The following is a 23,927-nucleotide window of genomic DNA, read 5'->3' as shown; positions in this document are numbered from 1 at the left end:
GTATTGTAGAGCAATGGTCCCACAAGTATCCCTATCATTCAAACACCCTCTTATGCACCTTTTACCATGAGTTTATGGCCGTAAAATTCATTGTCGTAAACTCCATTTGGTGGCCTTAAACATCCCTTTGATCAATCACATGTGATTTCAACACTTAGTACAAGTCCCTAAGGGTGTTTCCTTGCATGTTGGTTGCTTATAAACACTATATTCATGCAAATACTTGCCCTATATGTTATTTAGGACTCGTTTGTGTTTCGGGACTTCATTTGTGGAACTTCTCATCCTTACGCGCTTATTCGTTTGACTCACCCACATAAGGTGAGCTCATACCCCTATAATGAATCTTTTAACTGTTTTAAATGCTTTTAGGGGGGGGGGGGGGTTACAAGTTGAACACAATGAGAGCTGTGTAAATGTTTGTTATCAACATCTTTCAAAAGATTGCTTATGTCTTTTATAAGTGACCAAAACATTTCAAAAACTCTTTTAAAGTTATGTTATTTTAAAGTTTAACAAAACTCCGCTTTTAAAGTACCAGCATAACTCAGTAGATAAATGAGTCTTTTCAATAACAGTTCAAGTAAAATACTAGTAAACTATAAGGGATATAGTTTAGGGGTTCAGTTCATACCTACATACTATAACAGAAGGAACACACTGAGATACTATAACAGAACGAACATACTAAGATGCTATAGAATGAAAACAACTACAGGATCTAACTATACCAATGAATCACTAACTCATTGTTGTAAACAAAAGGTGATAGTTAAATTGGTTATACATGATCGCATAACCTTAATGTGAATTTACACAGCCTAGCAATTATTTGCTAAAGTCGCGTTTGGTTCCCAAATCTTTTGATAGGGAGAGCGTATAGTATGTGTACTAGGCTTCACATCTTGACCTTAATTAAACAAACATGTTTTAAGGAAATCAATACGGCAGGATGTCATTTTAAAAGACAACTTTGTACTTACATATTCCCATTACTTTCATATCGTGACAGTTACACTTGAAAGTTAATACAAACTATTTTCGAGTTACGATAGTTATAAACTAGGGAAAACTTACATTTTACAAACGACAAACAGAACAGTCGAGTCTAGTACATTCAGTAGAAAGGGGGGAGGGCTATAATGCTAAAAGTATGATTCCTTAGTGTATGCAATCAGAGATATATATTAATTGGGTCCGACAGGTAGTAGGATGTGTGCTTTCCGCTTCATTTCATGTTCCTTGTTTGGTTGTGGGCTTAGAGCAGATTCACCCAGGCTACTATCTATTCGATCTTAACTATATATATATATATATATATATATATATATATATATATATATATATATATATATATATATATATATATATATATATATATTCTGTATACACTAAGTAATCATAAGGGGTACCAGGTATGGGCCAGGTCATAGGATACTAATTCCGTAAGAACGTAAAATTTCAAACAAAATTTTCATTTCGTAAAACAAGTTTTCATCCAAACAGACCATAAAATCCAATGTATCATAATCATAATATAAATATGTCAAATCCCAAGATCACAACATAAATCTTCTATCAGTGTGTACAGATCACACCGGCGCCTTCCCACGGTCCTCGCTAGTACCTGAAACACATAACACAACAACTGTAAGCATAAATGCTTAGTGAATTCCCCAAAATACTACTTACACACATACGCCTTTCTAGGCCATGAACTTTCGGTCCATGTGTCTCAGGGGACTTCTGTCCTGACCCGGTAAACCTTCCGGTCCTACCCGCGTCGACCTTCCGGTCCACATCACAATGCCTTCTGGCCCATAACATAAAATGCCTTCCGGCCCATAACATAATGCCTTCCGGCCCATATCAAGCATGGCATACATAGCACATACAAACGGTTAACTGAATCATATACAATGCATACAACTCATAACATATCCGATCTTCCAGTCACACATAAATACCCTTCCGGGTATAGTATAGTGAGAAGACTCATCTCGTAGGAAGTCTAGAATCTCACATGCTCGATATCTCCAAATCTCGAAACGACGACCCAACCCCACCTAATCACAACGAAATATCATTCTAATTAATATAGGCTTCCAAGGCTAGGCTACACCCTTTTCATTATCCCACAGAGGAGTAAAAGACCATTTACCCCTCCTTGACTCAAAGTCCACCTGTTGACCAAAACCCTAAAAGTCAACAAAAGTCAACAGAGAACAGTATGCGGGGCGTACCAGCTTGTGTACGCGGGGCGTACGTCGATGTGCTACAATCGGGGGTCTCAACCCCTTACGCTGCGCGTACTGAGAGTTACGCCCAGCGTAAGTCCCAATTTCAGCCATACCATGAGTTTTGGTCTTAAACGGTTAAGACACTCCTTCAACTTCCAGATCTGGCTCTCCTTAAGCCTCTTATCCCATAAAGTCAGAACCTTTAAGCCTTGGTATGGATGTTAAGGCTCCTACACCCTCTAACAACTTTCTTTTCTCCTCCAAAGATCTAGATCTCATGCATGGCTCAACATTTACATCCAAGATTACATTTTTATGAACATACAACTCAAATAGTCCTGGAATATGATAGATCTAGGCCAATGGAGACTACTTGATCATAAAGTCTCCATCTTTGGGACCAAAACCCTAGAAATTGGTCCAACAAGCACACCATAAGAACTACAAGGCAAGATCCGAACTTTTTACCTCAGGAAGAAGCTCCAACCTTTTTTATCCTTGGATCTACACTTGTCCACCAACTTCTAGCCTCCACAATGGACTCCTCTTCTCTTTTGCTACCTTGAAATGAAACCTTGAGGCTTAGAACACTCACACTCCAGCTAAAAACGAAGGAAAAGCTCTCTTAGGGTTTCTTTCTGAAGGATGATGGCTGAGGGACAAGGCCATCTCATTCCTTTTATAGCCATCAAGCCATATTAGGGTTTTGTGTCTGGACCGGTTACACCCGGCGTAACCTTAGGTACGCCCAACGTACTCGGATGACAACGCGTTCAAATTAAGCGCGTGAGTACGTGCAGCGTACTCTTTGTATGCCCAGCGTACTCGCCCAACACAAAAGGGCCAACATGACATTTTATGAAAAGATGAAGGGCTAAATGGTCGAAGCTGAATTTTGGGCTGTTACAATTCTCCCCCACTAGAACCAGACTTCGTCCCAGAAGTCTTATACCGAAAACAATTCTGGATGCTGCGCCCGCATCTCCGACTCGGACTCCCACGTCAGCTCGGACCCCTTCCGATGTTGCCACTGCACTTGCAGCAAGAGCACTTCCTTGTTCCTCAGAACCTTAACCTTTCGATCCCTAATTGCCACCGATCTCTCAACATAGTTCAGGCCCGCATCCACCTGAATATCCTCTAATGGTACCACTGCCGACTCATCGACAATACACTTCCTCAACTGCGACACATGAAAAGTGTCGTGAATCTGACCCAGCTCCGTAGGTAGATCTAAACGGTAGGCTACCCTGCCTACCCTCGCGATAACCCTGAAAGGTCTAATATATCGAGGCCCTAACTTGCCCTCTTCCTGAATCGAATCACTCCTTTCCAAGGAGAGACCTTTAAGAGTACAAGGTCACCAACCTGAAACTCGAGCTCGAACCGACGCCTGTCCGCATAACTCTTCTGGTGACTCTGAGTGGTCAACAATCTCTGCCTGACCTGCTGAATCTGCTTTGTCGTCTGAAGCACAATCTCCGTACTACCCATTACCCACTGCCCCACCTCACCCCAGCATATGGGGGTCCGACACCTCCTCCCATACAACAGCTCAATGGGTGGCATACCGATGCTCGAATGATGGCTGTTGTTGTACGAAAACTCCGCCAAGGGTAAATAGGTGTCCCAACTCCCTCCAAAATCCAAAACACACGCTCGGAGCATATCCACGAGCGTCTGAATCGTCCGCGCACTCTGTCCGTTCGTCTGTGGGTGGTATGCAGTACTGAAATGCAGCCTCGTAGCCAACTCCTCGTGAAACTTCTTCCAAAATCTGGAAGTAAATCGTACGTCTCAATCTGAAACAATCGACATCGGAACTCCATGCCGCGATACCACCTCCCTCACATACAACTCTGCCAACCTCTCCGCAGAAGAGCTCTCACTGATAGCAAGAAAATGAGCGCTCTTCGTCAACCTATCCACAATCACCCAAATTGCATCAAATCCTCTCGCAGTCCTTGGCAATTTGGTGATAAAAACCATGGTAATCTGTTCCCACTTCCACTCGGGAATCTCCAGCGGCTGCAGCTTACCATGCGGACCCTAGTGCTCGGCCATAACCTGGCGACAAGTTAGGCACCTCTCGACGAACCATGCAACATCCTTGTTCATACAGGGCCACCAATACTCTTTCTTTAGGTCCAAAAACATCTTAGTGGCCCCAGGATGGATCGAGAACTTCAACGGATGTGCCTCTTCCATCAAAATGGTACACGTCCCGCCCACAAACGGTACTCAAATCCGACCCTGAAATGTCATAAGTCCCCGACTATTGGTAACGAACTTCGATACCTTCCCGACAACCCGCTCCCTCTTGTGGTTTTCTGGTCTTGCAGCCTCAGCCTGGGCCCCTCGGATGGTGTCCAATACCGGAGTCATCACCGTCAACCTCATACAAACGTCTCGGATCGGGGCGCTCTCCGCCCTATGGCTCAAAGCATCGGCTACGACATTAGCCTTTCCCGGGTGGTACAGGATCTCATAATCATAATCCTTCACCACATCCAACCATCTCCTATGGCGCATATTCAGGTTTGGCTGATCCATCAAATACTTCAGACTCTTGTGGTCCGTGTATATGGTACACCGAACCCGATAGAGATAGTGCCGCCAGATTTTGAGGGCAAACCCCACAGCCCCCAGCTCCAGATCGTGGGAGGGATATCTCGACTCATGAGGCTTCAGTTGCCTCGATGCATACGCTATAACATGCCCCCTCTGCATAAGCACTGCCCCTAACCCACATATTGATGCATCACAATATACCACAAAATCTTCCATCCCTTCTGGGAGTACGAGCACTAGGGCTTCGCACAACTTCTGGCAAAGTGTCTCAAATGAGGACTGCTGCTTCGGACCCCATGAAAATGCAACACCATTCCGGGTCATCTTGGTAAGTGGCACGACGATCTTGGAGAAATCCCTAATACACCTCCGATAATAACCGGCCAATCCCAGAAAGCTCTTGATCTCAGTGGGTGATCTCGGCACCTCCCATCTCATCACCGCCTCAATCTTGGCTGGATCGACCAATATCCCTTTCTGTTTAACAAGGTGCCCAAGGAATTGGACCTCTCGTAACCAAATATAACACTTGGAGAATTTGGCAAACAGCCTCTCCGATCTCAGAACTCCAAGGATCTCCCTCAAATGCTTCTCATGCTGCTCTCTAGACCTCGAATATACCAAAATATCATTAATGAATACGATCACCGACCGATCCAGCATCGGCCTGCACACCCTGTTCATGAGATCCATGAACGCGGCTGGGGCATTGGTGAGCCCAAAAGGCATCACCACAAACTCGTAATGTCCATAACGAGTTCTGAATGCAGTCTTTTGGATATCTTCATCACGAACCCTCATCTAATGATACCCCGACCTCAAGTCTATCTTGGAGAACCAAGATGCCCTCTGCAACTGATCGAACAGATCATCGATCCTAGGTAACGGATACCGGTTCTTGACCGTCAACTTGTTCAACTCCCGGTAATCAATACACATCCGGTGTGAACCATCTTTCTTCTTGACAAAAAGGATCGGTGCTCCCCAAGGTGAGCTACTCGGTCGATTAAACCCCTTCCCCAATAGCTCCTGAAGCTGCGAGGATAACTCCTGCATCTCTGGCGGCGCGAGGCGATAAGGCGCCTTGGCGATAGGTGCTGCTGCCGGAATCAAATCAATACCGAACTCCACTTATCTTTCCGGAGGCACGCCCGACAGTTCCTCGGGAAAACCATCCGGGAACTCGCATACTACCGGAACCTCATCAACCAAACTTGGCCTCCATACGGCCACTCGTGTGTCCATCACATAGGCTATGAATCCACTGCAACCATGCTGCAAACTATGTCTCGCCCTGGCAGCCGAACAAAACGCTGACCCACACCGGGTCCCTTCGCCATACACAGTAAGCACTCCCCTACTAGGGTCTCGTATGGTCACCAGCTGTTTCTCGCAGTCAATGACTGCTCCAATCGCGATAGGAACTAGATCTATAGGGAAATTGACACCAAAAATCTCGAGCAACACATCCTCGAATCACGTCGGTGGCATATACCGCTTTCTCATCAGCTATGGAAACCCTCAGGGGTCGACTCATCACCTCCCGATCAATACCGATTTGCTGACTAAAAGCCAGAGATACAAAAGACCGACTCGCACCCGAGTCAAATAATACCAATGCAGGTATAGAGCTCACAAGAAAAGTACCTACGCATATCATAATATAAGCACAATATCTCAGCATAAAAGTAAATACACGAAAGAATACATACCAGCCACAACATTGGGCGTCGTGCGGACCTCCTTCGTAGTCAACTGAAAAGCTCTCCCACGAGCCCTCTGAGCCTCGGCCTTCACCGGTCGAGTCTCGGTAACCCTAGCAGTAGGCGCAAATCCCTATGCTGATCCCTGGTGAAGCTGAGGACACTCGGCCTTCCGATGGTCGGTCTGGTTGCAATGGAAGCAAACCGTAATCCCTAGCGATATGCCCCTCCTTGCCACATTTGTAGCAAGCACCTGATCGACAGGCCCCCTCATGACCCTTGCCGCACTTTCCGCAAGTGCGGCCCTTCTGGCCTCCCATCCTCGAATCAGCGGACTTGGTCTGCTTGGCTGCCGGTTGAGACTGAGCCGACCGCCTATCCATCCTCTGGGACTCGGCCTCCTCCCTGGCCTGAGTCTCCAACTCAATCTCCCTCTTCCGGGCATTTGCCTGGAGCTCAGCAAATGTCCGGTACGTCGAGTTCGATACGAACGCCCGAATGTCCCTCCTCAGAATACCTAAATATCGGCTCATCCGTGCCTGCTCAGAATACACCTGCTCAGGGCAGAACATCGCCCTCTCATGAAACTTCCGGGTGACCACAGCAACTGAATCATTACCCTACTTGAGGGTCAAGAACTCCTGAATCAGTCGTTCCATCTCCACCGGGGAACATACTCATCTCTAAACATGGTGGTGAATCTCTCCCAAGTCACTGCTGAAATCTCTACAAGAGTGAAGTTCGCCGTCATGAATTTCCACCAATCCTTTGCTCCTAGGTGGAGCTGGTTCAAAGCAAACCGTACCCTCAGATGCTCCGGACATGAACACGTATAGAAGCATCCCTTAATGTCAGCAATCCATCTCATCGCAGCGATCGGGTCCTCCGTCCCATCAAACTCGGGTGGCTTCGTGTTGCTGAACTCCCGGAACAACAACGAGTCACCTCCCTGAGGTCTGGCAGCAGCCATAGCTGCTGTTGCTGCAGCGGCTGCGGCCTCAGTTACCGCGGCGTACCGCTTATCAAAAGTCTCCAACAGCGTAGTCTTGATAGACCTAAACATCTCTGGAATCTCGGTCCGGATTGCCGCAGCCACCTCATCGTGGATCATATGACGAAGCTCGTCGTCACTCACACCGCTCGTCCCAGGCCTGTGGCGTGTCCCAACCATAATGCCTCTGAAATACAACATAAAAATATCAGAGACTCGATCGAGCATACTCGCACTCGATAACGCAACCCTACTCGGCCTCCGATACCCAAAAGATTCTTACTTGGGTTGCCCACTGATCCGGTGTCTTCAGTAGTACGGGCCCTATACTACTGTTTACACCGCATCAGCATTCACCCCAAGTCCTCCTCCTTGGACCCTGGAACGCGAGTACTCTATTCTTGCTATGCATAGGCTACCTACTTGCTCTCATAGCAGCAGGATTCCCCTAGACTAAGCCATCACAAATTAGGCCACTCGAGTCCTAATATGAATACCTAGTCTACTATAGCATGCATAACATATCATAGCATATATTATAAGGGTATTTTGGGGATTTTATCGTTCAGGCGCTGGCTGACCGTACACACTGCTTCATCCTTGGTTATCACAAAATCTCTTATAAAGTTTTATGCTTTTATTATTGAAATTTTTTCTCAAATCCTCGGTTTGAGGTTAGTTACGCCCGAAGGTGCACCCGAATCCCTCAAACCAAGGCTCTGATACCAACTTGTAACAACGTAAAATTTCAAACAAAATTTTCATTTGGTAAAACATGTTTTCATCCAAACAGACCATAAAATCCAATGTCCCATAATCATAATATAAATATGTCAAATCCCAAGATCACAACATAAAGCTTCCATCACTGTGTACAGATCACGCCGGCGCCTTCCCACGGTCCTCGCTAGTACCTGAAACACATAATACAACAACTATAAGCATAAATGCTTAGTGAATTCCCCAAAATACTACTTACACACATACGCCTTTCCAGGCCATGACCTTCCGGTCCATGTGTCTCAGGGGACTTCCGTCCGGACCCAGTAAACCTTCCGGTCCACATCACAATGCCTTCCGGCCCATAACATAAAATGCCTTCCGGCCCATAACATAATGCCTTCCGGCCCATATCAAGCATGTCGTACATAGCGCATACAAACAGTTAACTTAATCATATACAATGCATACAACTCATAACATATCCGACCTTCCGGTCACACATAAATACCCTTTCGGGTACAGTACAGTGAGAAGACTCACTTTGTAGGAAGTCTAGAATCTCACGTGCTCGATATCTCCAAATCTCAAAACGAAGATCCAACCCCGCCTAATCACAACGAAATATCATTCTAATTAATATAGGCTTCCAAGGCTAGGCTACACCCTTTTCATTATCCCACAGAGGGGTAAAAGACCATTTCACCCATCCTTGACTCAAAGTCCACATGTTGACCAAAACCCTAAAAGTCAACAAAAGTCAACAGACAACAATACGCGGGGCTTACCAGCTTCTGTACGCGGGGCGTACATCGATGAGCTACAATCGGGGGTCTCAACCCCTTACGCTGCGCGTACTGAGATTTACGCCCAACGTAAGTCCCAGTTTCAGCCATACCATGAGTTTTGGTCTTAAACGGTTAAGACACTCCTTCAACTTCCAGATCTGGCTCTCCTTAAGCCTCTTATCCCATAAAGTTAGAGCCTTTTGATGAGTTATGTAATCGAGTTTAAAGATCAATTCACGTAAGAATTAAGAAAGAAGAAACACGATGAATACGAGAGTAAATATAATATTTGTTCAGCTCATATTATGCTTTCAATTTTACAGAGTACAAAGGGATTCTATGTAAAGAGTATGTGAAAGTTAAGTACTCACTCAGTACAGTCTCCTATTTATAGGAGTACAAAAGCATAACAAAATACTAAGGACTAGACATTCAGACTATTCATTAAAATGCCTTAGTAAATATAACATTACATCCGAAGATTCTACTTACGAAGATTAGAGATCCTTCGTAACCATACAACTAACACTTCGACTTATTACAACATTTATACCCTAACAATCTCCCCCTTTTGAATAAAGGTCGAAGTCTTCATGAAGTTAGTAGTTGAACAGCATACATCAGCACTCTTCGGATTTACATGTACCAAGAGATAACTTTCTTTATCTCCTTCTTGTCTCCTTCTGAATTCTTCTTGCAATGATTCATACGAACAATTAAGTTCGTATATTGCGAATTTGTATATCTTTCCACTTCAAAGGTTTGAAACAAGAATCTCTTGGCTCTTCTAGCTTTATCTTTTCCTACGAAGACTATCCCCAATGGCTTTAAACATATTTCTCCGTCTTCATACTTTTTCAACTCAACCTGCTTCTTCGTAGGAGCCATTGGTGCTGTAACTTCGATGCCTTTAACAGTAGCAAGTTCGACATCAGTTTGAGCTAAGCATTCGAAATAATTCTCCAATAAAATTTTTATGTGCCTACACCCAAGACTGAAAACATCTGGTTCTGTTTCTTGGAGAAAAGAGAAGGACTTGTATTTAAGAATCAGAGCAACATTGATGAGATCGTAAGTGTTCATCAATGGAAAGTCCACCACAGTGAACTCTTGTATCTTTCCACTTGCTCTTGTCACAACATATTTCAAATTCTGAAACTTTCCTTCGAAAATAACATCCCTTTTTATGGATATCACCTTCTTAATCTTCTCCAAGTACCAAACTTCTTCTTGAGCCTTTGCTAACACAGCATGAAATCTTATCTTCATCTTCTTTCCCTCTTCTACATCCATAGACTTTGTCTCTGCTTTAAACTGTGGCATGACGAACATCATCTCATTGATCGGAATGTCAAGTTGACCATAATCAGTATTTGTCACCACAAAACTCTTCTTCGGAATCTTTTCAAATGAATACATATGATCGAACATCACCCTTGATTCAATAGTTTCGTAGTTGAACAATTTTGAAGGATCTCCCTTATCAACATTTGAACCTTCAAGAGCTCTTTGTTGCATAATACTTTCCACATGCCTCATTCTTTCAACTTCAGCTGCCACCTCATCTTTCTTCTCTTTGTTAGTCTTCTCAACCATGACTCCTTTTCCTTTGTCTTTAACATTCGAAGGAGCTGCATTCTTTGACGAAGATACATTCGAAGGAACTACATTCTTAATTACAATACCTTTTGTAATAGGTCTTGAAATTGGAACAGTTGTAGTCACAGTCGAAATGACTAGAGCAGCTGAAACTATTGTTGGTTTAACCACAGCTTTCGAAAGATAAACTTTTCCTACCACCTTCGAATCTTCAGATATCTTCTCATGTTCCCCAGCCTTTGCTTGACCAACCTTTTCTCCCCCTTGCACCCCTGTGACAGCAGGTGGGGCATCTGATACATTCGGCAAAAGGCTTGAAATTCTGAGTAATGGAGCAAGGTGTTTTTGTAAGATGGCTTCGAAATGAATGAATTCATGGGAAAGAAATTCTTGAGAGATAATCGGAGAAGATGATTTCGAAGAAATTTCTTTGAGTTCATTCAACAACTTCATCAACTCTCCAAAATGTTGTGCGTCTGCTGTTGAAAGAGAGATCATCTGTGGATTTAGTTGTTCGAACATCTTAACACACTGAACAACCGCATCACAAATGATATCGATCTTCTAATGTGCTGATTCATACCCCTGTTGAATATGTTGAACTTCCTTCGTCATTTCTTCATGAAGTTCACGAATCTGCATATTAACGTCTTCTCGAACCTTCTTAACTTCCTGTACGAAGAGCACATGACGCTCCTTCGTATCCGTCTTTAAATCCTTCACCTCCTTCAGAAAATCAGATCTCAGAGAATTGATTCTATTCTCTATAGAACTATCAGTCTGATCAGTCTTCTCAAGAATGCGGCTTTCAGAATCACGTATTAACCCTGAAGCCTTCGAAATCACTCTGCTTTCCATTTCCTTCATAACAGAATCGACTTCCATGATATTAATTCCAGCACTTCCCACATCTGCTTGAGATTGCAAGATAGAATTCAATTTTGAATTTAATATCTTGAACTGCTTCATCGTCATCAGCATATGGTCAGGAAAATCTTCTTCAGCTTTATCAAAGGAAAGAGCTTCGAATGTTCCTCCAAACCCTTCGTTGTCAGTTTCCTCATCAATAGTCATTGTTTCAGCAACAGGTGATGATGGATTTGGTGGTTCGGTTGATTGTGTAGAGAATATGGTGGTGAAAGGTTGATCCATTATTGATTGGAATGTTGGAGAATCAGTTGTTGAAGTAACCTGTGGTAAAGACGTTGGTTCAAGGATCTTTATGTCAGCAGGCTTCGAAATCTTAGTAGACTGAAGGATTTCTACTTCTTTTGGAATGTCATCTTTGGGAGGCTCAGGAACTTGATCCACTTCTTCGATTCGTTGGGTTTTCTTCAAAAATTTCGCCATATCTTCAGCCCTTCGCTTTTTAGAAGATGGAGACACCGGAGCTGGAATTTCTCAAACAGTAACCCCTTGATGAGTAACCTGAGTTTTCTTTACCAACTGAGATTTTCTTTTGATCTTTATTCTTCGAAAACCCCCCGTCTTTGAAGGAATCGTTTCTTTAGATGGAGAGGCTTCGATAACCGGTGTATCAGCCACTGAGGTTAAAACCGGAGACACCTCTTCGACATTTCGAGATGTAACGATTAGCTCCTGATTCTTTAGTTCTGCTTTTACCCCTTTTTCCGAATACTCACCCTCTGTCTTCTTTGATTTCTTTGACTTTTTCTTTATTTCTTGTTGTAACATCCCAGTAACAACGGTTGTGTCAATAGATAGTAAATATGACACCAACACATTATTCGTGGGATCCACCTTCTTGAGCATAGCATCTGGAATGCGAGCAACTGTGGTAAAAATAGCCGGATCATCATGTACTTCCTTCGGACTCCCATACATATGAAAAACAGCTTTCTCTTCGTAATCCGGAACTTCGATTTTCTCCTTCTGATAGACATATTGAACTATCAGACTCCAATATCTTGCACAAGAAATTCCCTGCTTAGCACTGGTCCTCGAAATACTTGTGATGAACTCTGTCCATAACTGCTCAGAAGAATCAACTTGTAAATCATAGTATAGCCCAGCTACCATTGCATAGACCTCCATCCTTCCTTTATCCAACCCCACAGTTCTTCCAGTAAGACATCTAAGAAAGATGCCAAACAAAAAATTCCAAATTGTTGGTAACCCTAACTTCTTGAAGTCACTAATACGAGTCAATGGAGGTTGGTGACCCATCTCATTGAACATATACACCACTTGTGAAGAAGTAAGTTCATCAAACGGACCAGAATTCGGAATTCCCAAAATCTTGCAAAACAACCGCTTTGAGACCCTAATTCTTGTATCTGTGACCATTGTGAATTCAACACACCCAGTCTCTTTGTTGTATGATGCCGTAGAACCTGCCTTTGATAACCAGGACATTGGAGCAGCAAATGAGTCAAACATTGCTTTAGACAGAACATAATTCTGTAAAGCAACCACAAGCATGTGTAGTTCTTCCGGATATTTTGACAAATCTGATTCTACTTGATAGTTGGAACCCTGGATCTTTAGAATCGGAACACTGATTATCTCGTCTGTTGTTAGTGATGAAGTAGTCGCCATTGAATGTGATTTTGAGAAAAGAACTTATGAAGAAGATGAATTGCACAGAGAATTTTGTGTTTCTGAGAGTTGGATCGCGTATAATGTTCTTGAGTTTTGATTTTCCCTTTTATATGTAACCCTAGAATTTTGAATTTGAAGCGGGATACAATAAATGCTTGCTGACATGGCACCTTGAAATCCGGAATGTACTCATCAAAAAGTAACAATCGTAACTGTCAACACGCCTTACACGCTTATCATACACCATGCGTCATCAAGAGATAAGACTGTTTGGTATTCCCCAAAAGAATTGTAACCGTCGGATGCCTTCGGAATTGAGGTCAGGCTCTTTCACTTTGGGGTTTAAAAAGCGAAGTCATTTGCCAGAATTTCGAAATCGCCAGTTTAAGTTTCTGTTACTCAAACCTCAAGGATTTCGTGTGTGCTGTGTTCCAAAAGAAATTAGATGAGAAACAAAATAAAAAAAACTTTTGAAAACTTGTGATGTCAACAATTTCTTTGTGACACAAAAACAATTTTATCCCAGGCAAAGATATCTTCGAAAATTATCAAGAGAGATAATTAACAGCTTGTTTGGTTTCCCGTGAATTACAATCGATAACTTGTAGAGAAGTTTCGAAGGGTTTCTTTTGTATGAAAAATGGGTGGCTTCGAAAATTTCGTTACATATCAACCTTAAAATAAGGTGAGGAATTGTAAACAAAATTAGTTGTATGAACAGTGTAGTCAGTAACAACTTGGTTACGAATGATATTCAAAGTAACTAGTATTTTGAAAATATACTCACACGGAAATCATATTCATAAAAAAACATTTATGCTGGATCTTTTTGGGAACAAACATCGTAGTTTTCGAATGTTTGATTAAGATCACACAAAAGAAATGAATATGATTTGGAGTATAAAAGGTACTGAAACAAATGTTTCGTAAGATCTGGAACATGGTTCCCTGTCAATTCCTTAAGGTTTATGGTATTTTGGGTTTCACTACTATCACGAACTCATGATATTAGATCATAAACACAGATTTGTGATTTGTCTAGGTTTTGATTGGTTTGATCAAATACCTCAAGGACAAATCTTCGAATATTTTGAATGTAAGAATTGTTTGGTTTAAAAAAATTGGTTAAGAATCGAAGGGTACCTCTGTTATATTTGGACAAAACAGAAAACTCTTAACTCATTTGAGAAGAGTAAGGTAGCTCTTGTTGATTTAGGCAAATACAAGCCTTGTTGGGTAGAAATTTTCATGAGATAATTTCATCAAGGCTTTAATCTCTCACACATAAAATCATTCGAGGCTTGAGACAACATGCAGCAGCATGCTTCTAGGGACATCCTCACTAATCCAAAATGTATAGAGATCATACCTTTCCTTCAAATCCAAACGCATGAATCCTTCGTATTTGAAACTTGACAAAACTCACAATACACATGTTAAAACTAATAAATGAAAAATATTTTTGGTATTTTTGTAATTTTTTTTTAAATAAAATCAAACTAAACCAAAATCTTTTTGGATTTTTAATTTTTCAATAAAAGAAAATATTTTTGATTTTTCAAGTTTTTTATAAAAAATTAACAAACTAAAAAGCTAACCTTAGTTGAAATGTGTACAAATACGAAGCATTCGAACCGTTGACTTGAACAGTAACCTCTGATTATCTACTTCAAAACTTCCGAATGCGAAGCGTTCGAAGCGTTGACCATGAACAGTAACCTCTGAACACTGAATCATTCTTTCCGTCCATACACCAAATGATTCAGACCCATCACTCTTCGCTTTTATCAGTTTGAAGAGAATTTCCATCAATCATTCCCAATCCATCTAAGATCCGAAGAAACGATTTTTCATCCAAAGCCTTTGTAAAAATATCTGCCAATTGGTCCGTTGTTTTTACAAAATGAACTTCAATATTTCCTTCTTCAACATGATCTTTGATGAAATGATATCGAAGAGCAATGTGCTTGGTCTTCGAATGCTGCACAGGATTATGACAAATTCTTATTGCACTTTGTGAATCACAATATAAAGGAATATTTTTCATATTAATTGTATAATCTCTTAATTGACTTTGAATCCAAATTATTTGTGATGTAAACGCAGCTGCAGCAACATATTCAGCTTCAGCGGTTGATATTGAAACACATGTTTGCTTCTTCGATTGCCAGCTGACCAGCTTTCCATCTAACAATTGACACCCACCAGTTGTGCTTTTACGATCAAGACTGCATCCTCCTAGATCCGCATCCGAATAAGCTTGTACAAAGAACCCTGTTTTCGAAGGATACCACAATCCTAACGAAGTAGTGCCTTTCAAATATCGGAAAATATTTTTTACTGCTGTGAGATGTGGTTCACGTGGATTTGCTTGATACCTTCCACAATTACAAACAGAATACATAATATCAGGTCTACTTGCAGTTAAATACAATAAAGACCCAATCATGCTTTGATATAAAGTAATATCAACAACATATTTATTTAACGAAGGAGTTAGTTTATGCCCATTGCCATTGGTATTCGTAACCTTGCGCTATTTGTCATTCCAAACTTTTCCAACAAATTCTTCGTATATTTCTCTTGATTAATGAATATGCCTTCCCTGTCTTGTCTAATATTCAAACCCAAAAAGTTATTAATTTTGCCCATCATACTCATTTCAAATTTGCTTCTCATCAAATCTTCGAATTCTTTAGATAAAGCAGGGTCAGTTGAGCCAAAAATTATATCATCAACATAAATTTGAACAAGCATCAGATGATTTCCAATTTTCTTTCGAAATAAAGTGGGATCAACTGAACCTTGTTTAAATTTAGATTGTTTCAAAAATGATGTTAGAGTTGCATACCATGCTCTTGGTGCTTGTTTTAACCCATATACAACTTTATCTAAAATATAAACATGATCAGGATGCTCTGAGTTTATAATCCCTGGAGGTTGTTCAACATATACCGTTTCTTCGAGTTCTCCATTTAAGAATGCACATTTGACATCCATTTGATAGACATCAAAATCTTTATGACCTGCAAAAGCCAGAAAAATACGAACAGCCTCGAGTCTTGCGACAGGGGCAAATGTTTCTTCGTAATCAATTCCTTCTTGTTGAGAATATCCTTTAACAACAAGTCTGGCCTTATTTCGAATAATGTTTCCATCTTTGTCAGTTTTGTTTTTATAAATCCATTTAAGTCCAACAACTGACACATCATCAGGTTTTGGAATTAATCTCCAAACCTTGTTTCTTTCGAATTCAGACAATTCAGCTTGCATAGCAACAACCCAATCAGAGTGTTCCATTGCAATCTTAACTGTCTTTGGTTCAATTTTGGAAATAAAAACATGAAACAGAACTCTTGATGATTGTTCAGTACCTCATTTCATGCATGAAGTTGTGCTCTTGTCATGATTCCTGGTTGTGGATCACCAAGAATTTGATCTTTTGGATGATTTCTTGTCCATTTATCCAATGGTGGATCATTAGGATCAAAATCCAAGAGTGCATCTTCGAACATAACATTTGTTTCTGATCCATTTATGGAAATTGAATCATCAGCATCATCAAAATGTTCTTCTTCAAGAATTGTATCATTCTCTAGTATGGGCTCCCCCTCGATGATTGACTCCATTTCGATATTTTGCTTTGGTTCATTGATCGGCTCTTCTTCAAGAATTTGCTCTTCTTCGACACTAACATTTGTTGACATGTTATCTCTTTCACTATAACGCTCCCCCTCAACAAAAGTATTTGAATCCAAGTGCTCCCCCTCCACTGGATCATCAGCTTGTTCATTTGGGTTTTGATTCAAATTCGAAGTTGAATCATTGTTATACTTTGAATTTTATGATGTTTGATTATCAGTTGCATTTCTTTCTGCATCAATTGCTTGTTCTGAAATACCGAAAATCAAATCATAATCAACATCATCCATTTCAATTGAATCATCTCTATTTGAAGAATTTTGTAAAATAGGATAATTCGCAAATTTATGACTAGACTTTTTAATGTATTGATCATCAAATGTCAAATTAAAAGTTTCTTCGACTTTACGAGTTCGCTTATTTAACACTCTATAAGCAACTGAATTGTGTGAATATCCCAAGAAAATTCCTTCATCTGCTTTTGTTTGAAACTTCGAAAGATTATCCTTAAGATTCATTATGAAACACCTGCATCCAAAAACATGGAAAAATTTGACATTAGGTTTTCGATTATTGATGATTTCATAAGGAGTAACATTAAACCGTCTATGAATGAATGATCGATTTTGAGTAAAACACGTAGTTGAAATAGCTTTAGCCCAAAGATATTGAGGTAAATTCGAAAATGCCAACATTGTTCTTGCAGCTTCACATAATGATCGATTTCTTCTCTCAACTACACCATTTTGTTGTGGTGTATAAGGAGATGAAAAATTATGCGAAATTCCTTTTTCCACCAGAAATGTATCGAAGACATGATTTTTGAATTCAGTTCCATGATCACTTTTAATTTTTTGAACTGTCTTCTTCAATGAAACTTCCATCTTTTTGATAAAATCAATCATCATTTTTGGAACTTCGGATTTTAACCTGAGAAAATAAACCCACGTGAATCTTGAAAAATCATCTACTATTACCAAAATGTACCTTTTCTTGTTAAGAGTAGCAACTGTTGAAGGACCACATAAATCTATATGCAGGAGTTCAAGGGGTTCAACAATCTTCGAATCTATTGTGATTGGATGACCTTGTTTGTGTTGTTTCCCTACTTCGCAAGCTGCACACAAACTGTCATTATCATATTTAAGAATGGGTAAACCTCTTACCAGATTTTGTATGACACGTTTGTTGATGTTTCGAAAATTAAGATGTGATAATCTCCTGTGCCATAACCAGCTAACATCAGCAGCAGCCTTTGAAAGTAGACACACAGCAGGTTTGCCTACAATAGGAACAATATCCAATGTAAACATATCACCTTTTCTTTTTTACTTAAGTAAAACTTCCTTAGTCTTGACATTCAAAATGACACTTCCTTCTTCATTAAAAAGAACTTGATTGCCAGTGCCCACAACAAGTTGTGAAACACTTATCAAGTTGTGTTGCAAACCTTCAACAAATGCAACTCTGTTGATAGTGAAATTTCCATTCGTTATCTTCCCATAACCCTTGACTTTGCATTTGTGATTATTACCAAACTTAACCACTCCTCCATTTTCTAGGCTTCAAAAATCACGCAAGTTTTCCTTCTTCCCAGTCATGTGACGTGATCAACCGCTATCAATGTACCACTTGTTATCATATTGCTCGTCACAAAGTACCTGCAATCATTGAAAAAATTTAGGTACCCAAGCTTTGTTGGGTCCATTTATATTAGGTTTATGATTCAATTGTAAAGTACAACCATTAACCCAATCATATACTTTGGTTTTGAAACTGTCAATAAATCCAACATTTGCATTCGAAGGGTCAGATATATGGGTTTTTATTATTTTCAAATTTTCACTAATTTCACCCTTCGCATCTTGAGGTTGTGATTTTTCACTTTTTTCTCTTGTGACCGGCTGCCAAACTTTAACTGATATATTTGACTCTTTGGATGATGAACTACCATTCGTTGAAGGATTAGCATATTTGTCATACGCCTCATGTATATGTTCTTTCGAAAACTTACTTGATTGGTATATCTTTCCTTTTCCTTCCAACCAATGATCAATATTTCTCTTTGTTGTTATTCCCTTTGCATATGATACTTTGTCAGCTTGTTTCTTCAAAAGATTATAACATTTTGCTGAATTTGGAACATAATCAACTTTTTGTTTTGAAAGATATGATTCATGATAAGATGTCTTCTTTTGAAACTTTGAAGTTTGATTTCCAACCTTTTTCTGAAAAAAATTTCTTGGTATTGTAGATTTTATTTCTTTTGAAACTTTTGAATTTTTATTTGAAAATGAAGCACTTTTCTTTTCAAAAATTTGAGACTTTGATTTTTCTTTAAAAATTTTTCTTCTTTTTGAAAAATTTGTTGATCTCAATTTTGATGACTCAACAGTTTGCCAAAAAATTGTTTTTCTCGCTTGACGTTTCGAAATATTATTGTCCTTTGAAAAATTTTCAACTTGAGCTTTAAATTCTTTTGAATTTAATTTTATTGCTTTGTTAATTGTTTTAACATCAGTTTTAACACCTTCTTGCTTTGTAACCACATTTGCAGTTGGGACAACTTCCTTCTTTTCAACTTTTGACTTTTCAATCCATACTCTTTTATGTTTATGATGTTGAAATTTATATGTATTCTTTGTAAGATTATTTTCAACTGTACTTTGATTTGAAAAGAATCCTTCATTTGATGTTTGCATATTGTCTTCTTCAACCATCTTTTTGAATTCAGGTTTTATATTTTCAACATTACCTGTTGTTATGAAGACTTGATTTGGGAACACAATATCATCAGTGCATTTGAAGATTGGATAAACAACAGTATTCGATTCAAGAAAATGAGCACCTTTTTCACTAAGAATCTTCTCAAATTCTTGTGTATCCAAATAGACTTGATCAACAACCACTCGAGGAATTTCAGTTTCTTTCGACCTTTGATTTGACTTTGTATTTGAATTTTCTTCCTCATTGTCTCTATCATCAGTTTGACTCTCATGTATTTCCACAAACTCCATATCACAAACTTTCGAAGTTGAGGGTTTATCAGTTTCAATTTTCATTAATAAATCGTCACATTTTTCTTTCCCTTTAAATGAATTTGCAACATTTATGACAGACAACTATGAACAATCTACATCTTCTAAATCACTAATTTCACTAATATTATCAGAATTATCTTCAATATCAGCAATATTAGTTTCACTATTAGATGTAGAATTCTTAGTCTTTTTCAAAATTCGAAGTTGTTCTGATTTAGTTAAGGTTTCATTTACATTTTTTACTAAATCATTAGCATCAAGATAATTTTCGACTTTTGCAATTCCATATCTAAACCTATCATCTGGAACTTTGTTAAAATCAGAAATTTCTTTTTCACAATCATATGAAATACTATCAACCTTAGCTCTATCATAAGCTAAAAAAGGTAGTAATTTTCTATGTTGTTCCTTACTAATTTCACATGAATGATGTAACTCAGTTAATTTTCCATACAATCTTTTTGCTGAATTACAAAAAATATTTCTTTGAGCTAACAACAGGTTTATTTCTTTTGCTAATTTTTCTCTATCCTCCATGATATTTGAAACTTGCAGTTCTAAGTAATCAATCCTAGTGACTTTTGAATCCATCATTTTTCTCGTCTCTAGTAATTGATCACTTAAATTTTTTGCTTCATTACTAGCAGACACAATGATTGAATCAAAGTAAGTAACAGTTTCATCAAAAGATACTAGCTCAGAATTATATGCAGAAACTGGAATGTTAAAAGATTCAAGAATGTTACATACCTTGGTAGTCATGGGCGACTTGTCAGTAGACTTCGAAACAAAGCATTGCCCACACACTTTGTCAGTCTGTTCATCAATTGAATCCTCTTCCATTTTTACATACATGGCTCCATGAGTTGGATTTTTCATCTCTTCATCATCTGAACCCAAAGACCATATTTGATATGTTCCATCTGATTCATTTTCTCCATGAGCCACCAATGACAAATTCTTCGCTTTCTTCTTTACTTCCTCCAGTTTCTCAGTGTAGTAAGCTTCATCCTTTGTTTTACTCTTCTTTTCTTCCTTCTTCCTCAACAGGCAATCTACTGCCAAATGATTTGCTCCATAGCAATAATGACAATTGATCCCTGTATCACCTTTCAATAGCATCTTCATTTGCTCCATCTCATTCTTCGAATTTGTCTTCATTTCTATTTTCTTTTCATCCAGTTTGTTTTTGTTCTCAAAACTACCCTTCGAATCTGATGACTTCTTTGGATTAAAAGGTTTCTTAAAAAATTTCTTTACTCTATTGTTTGAGTAAAAAGCAACAGCCTCATCATCAGAATTCATCAAAAAACCTTCTTCTTCATCAGACTTCAATTTTTCACTTTCTTTTTCTGAAACCTTCGAAACTAGAGCCAAAGGGCCACCAAGACTTACTATAGCTTCTTCAGCTATTTCATTAACTTCATTTTCATGAGATTTTAATTGATTGTACAAGTCATTCAAAGTCGAAGTATCAAAACTTTTTTGATTTTTCACCATCATGCTCACACTTCTCCACTCCTTTCGAAGTTCCATTACAAATATCAAATTGTACTCCATTGGTGACCTTATTATACTATAACGATTACAACGATAGATTAACTCGTTGAACCTATCATAGTATGCTTCAATAGACTCATTTTCTTTCTGTCTGTAATCTTTGAGTTCTACCAGGCATTGTTTCACAGATGTGATCTTCGTCATTTCACTCCCTTGAAATTTGTCTTTGAGTTTGTTCCAGATTTCTTTAGCTGTTTTGCATGTTCTGACATAATTGTACACAACAGGAGGCAACGCACCTCTTAATTCCCTCATGCATTTCTTCTCCGGACGTTTTAAACGATCGGTTTGATTATCAACTTCTGAACTGCTTGAAGACATGCCGATTGGATGAACTTGTGCAGGTTGATTGATTTCTCCTGAGATGCATTTCCATAATTCTTCATCCAATCCGTTCAAGTAATCTTCCATACGATCTGCCCACTGATCATAATATTCTGGAATAAGCATTGGAATTTTTGTGGATGATCAAAGCAAATGAGAAAATAATGTCATCGAATTCAGATTGATTGACGCCATTGTTGTACGGACAAAAACTTCAAGATGATACTAAACTTTTGAGAATTTTGAAAATCAAATTGTATAATTCAATTTAGAATTACACACTGAACACTCGATTAACAAATATTTTTGCAGAATCAAATCCTAGATTGAGATCTAAATAAAATTTTCAAATTCAAAAAGGACGGAAACTTTTTGAATCAAACAGTAGATTCAAAAACCTTTTTGATCGAATGAAAATCAGATCACAGAAAGGATTCCTGCTCTGATACCAATTGATGAGTTATGTAATCGAGTTTAAAGATCAATTCACGTAAGAATTAAGAAAGAAGAAACACGATGAACACGATAGTAAATATAATATTTGTTCAGCTCATATTATGCTTTCGATTTTACAGAGTACAAAGGGATTCTCTGTAAAGAGTATGTGAAAGTTAAGTACTCACTTAGTACAGTCTCATATTTATAGGAGTACAAAAGCATAACAAAATACTAAGGACTAGACATTCAGACTATTCATTAAAATGCCTTAGTAAATATAACATTACATCCGAAGATTCTACTTACAAAGATTAGAGATCCTTCGTAACCATACAACTAACACTTTGACTTATTACAACATTTACACCCTAACACCTTTAAGCCTTGGTATGGCTGTTAAGGCTCCTAAACCCTCTAACAACTTTCTTTTCTCCTCCAAAGATCTAGATCTCATGCATGGCTCAACATTTACGTCCAAGATTACATTTTTATGAACATACAACTCAAATAGTCCTGGAATATGATAGATCTAGGCCAATGGAGACTACTTGATCATAAAGTCTCCATCTTTGGGACCAAAACCCTAGAAATTGGTCCAACAAGCACACCATAAGAACTACAAGGCAAGATCCGAACTTTTTACCTCAGGAAGAAGCTCCAACCTTTGTTATCCTCGGATCTACACTTGTCCACCAACTTCTAGCCTCCACAATGGACTCCTCTTCTCTTTTGCTACGTTGAAATAACACCTTGAGGCTTAGAACACTCACACTCCAGCTAAAAACGAAGGAAAAGCTCTCTTAGGGTTTCTTTCTGAAGGATGATGGCTGAGGGACAAGTCCATCTCATTCCATTTATAGCCATCAAGCCATATTAGGGTTTTAGGTCTGGACCAGTTACGCCTGACGTAACCTTAGGTACGCCCAACGTACCCGGGTGACAACGCGTTCAAATTAAGCGCGCGAGTACGCGCAGCGTACTCTTTGTACGCCCAGCATACTCGCCCAACACAAAAGGGCCAACATGACATTTTATGAAAAGATGAAGGGCTAAATGGTCGAACCAGAAATTCGGAATGTTACAAATTCAATGAAGAGTTTTCTAGTACAAAACATACTTTTCAAATAGAACTTTTTATATACAAAACTAGAAACTTACCAGTAAAGGGTTTAATCCATTTTATTAAACCAGAATAACTTAAAGGACCTTAGGTGGTTAATTCTATAATACCTTAGTCTATACATCATGGGTATATATAATTAATACCCAATAGGTAGTTGGATGTGTGCTTTCCGCTTCATTTCCTGTTCCTTGTGGGCTTAGGGCAGTTCCACACAATTAACTACCTGTTCGATATTAGATTATATATAGCTAGTATAAACTAAGTGATTATAGAAGGAACCACTGTGGTTACTATTTTTTTTATAAGAAATAAGGGTTTTCTTAAAGAATCTTTTCATCAAATATAAACGAACTATTATAGTTAACTCTGTGAGTGCCAAGTGAATACGCCAGGGTTATATATACAACAATGATCTAACAAACAATGAGATGTGTGCTTTCCGTCTCATTTCCTAGTCCTTGTTTGGTTGTAGGCTTGGGGCAGATACACACAACCGATTGTTTGTTTACTCTGGGTTTTTATATAACTCGTATCCACTTAGTACTCATAAAAGGATTGTAGAGTCATTTTTACTTATCTTTCATCAAAGCAGGAAATATAGGATTTTCTGGAGGAACATGCGAAC

This window comes from Lactuca serriola, chromosome 2, assembly GCF_051521515.1.
Source record: "Lactuca serriola cultivar US96UC23 chromosome 2, Lser_US96UC23_V15, whole genome shotgun sequence".
Classification (NCBI taxonomy): Eukaryota; Viridiplantae; Streptophyta; class Magnoliopsida; order Asterales; family Asteraceae; genus Lactuca; species Lactuca serriola.
This window is presented reverse-complemented; position numbering follows the sequence as displayed.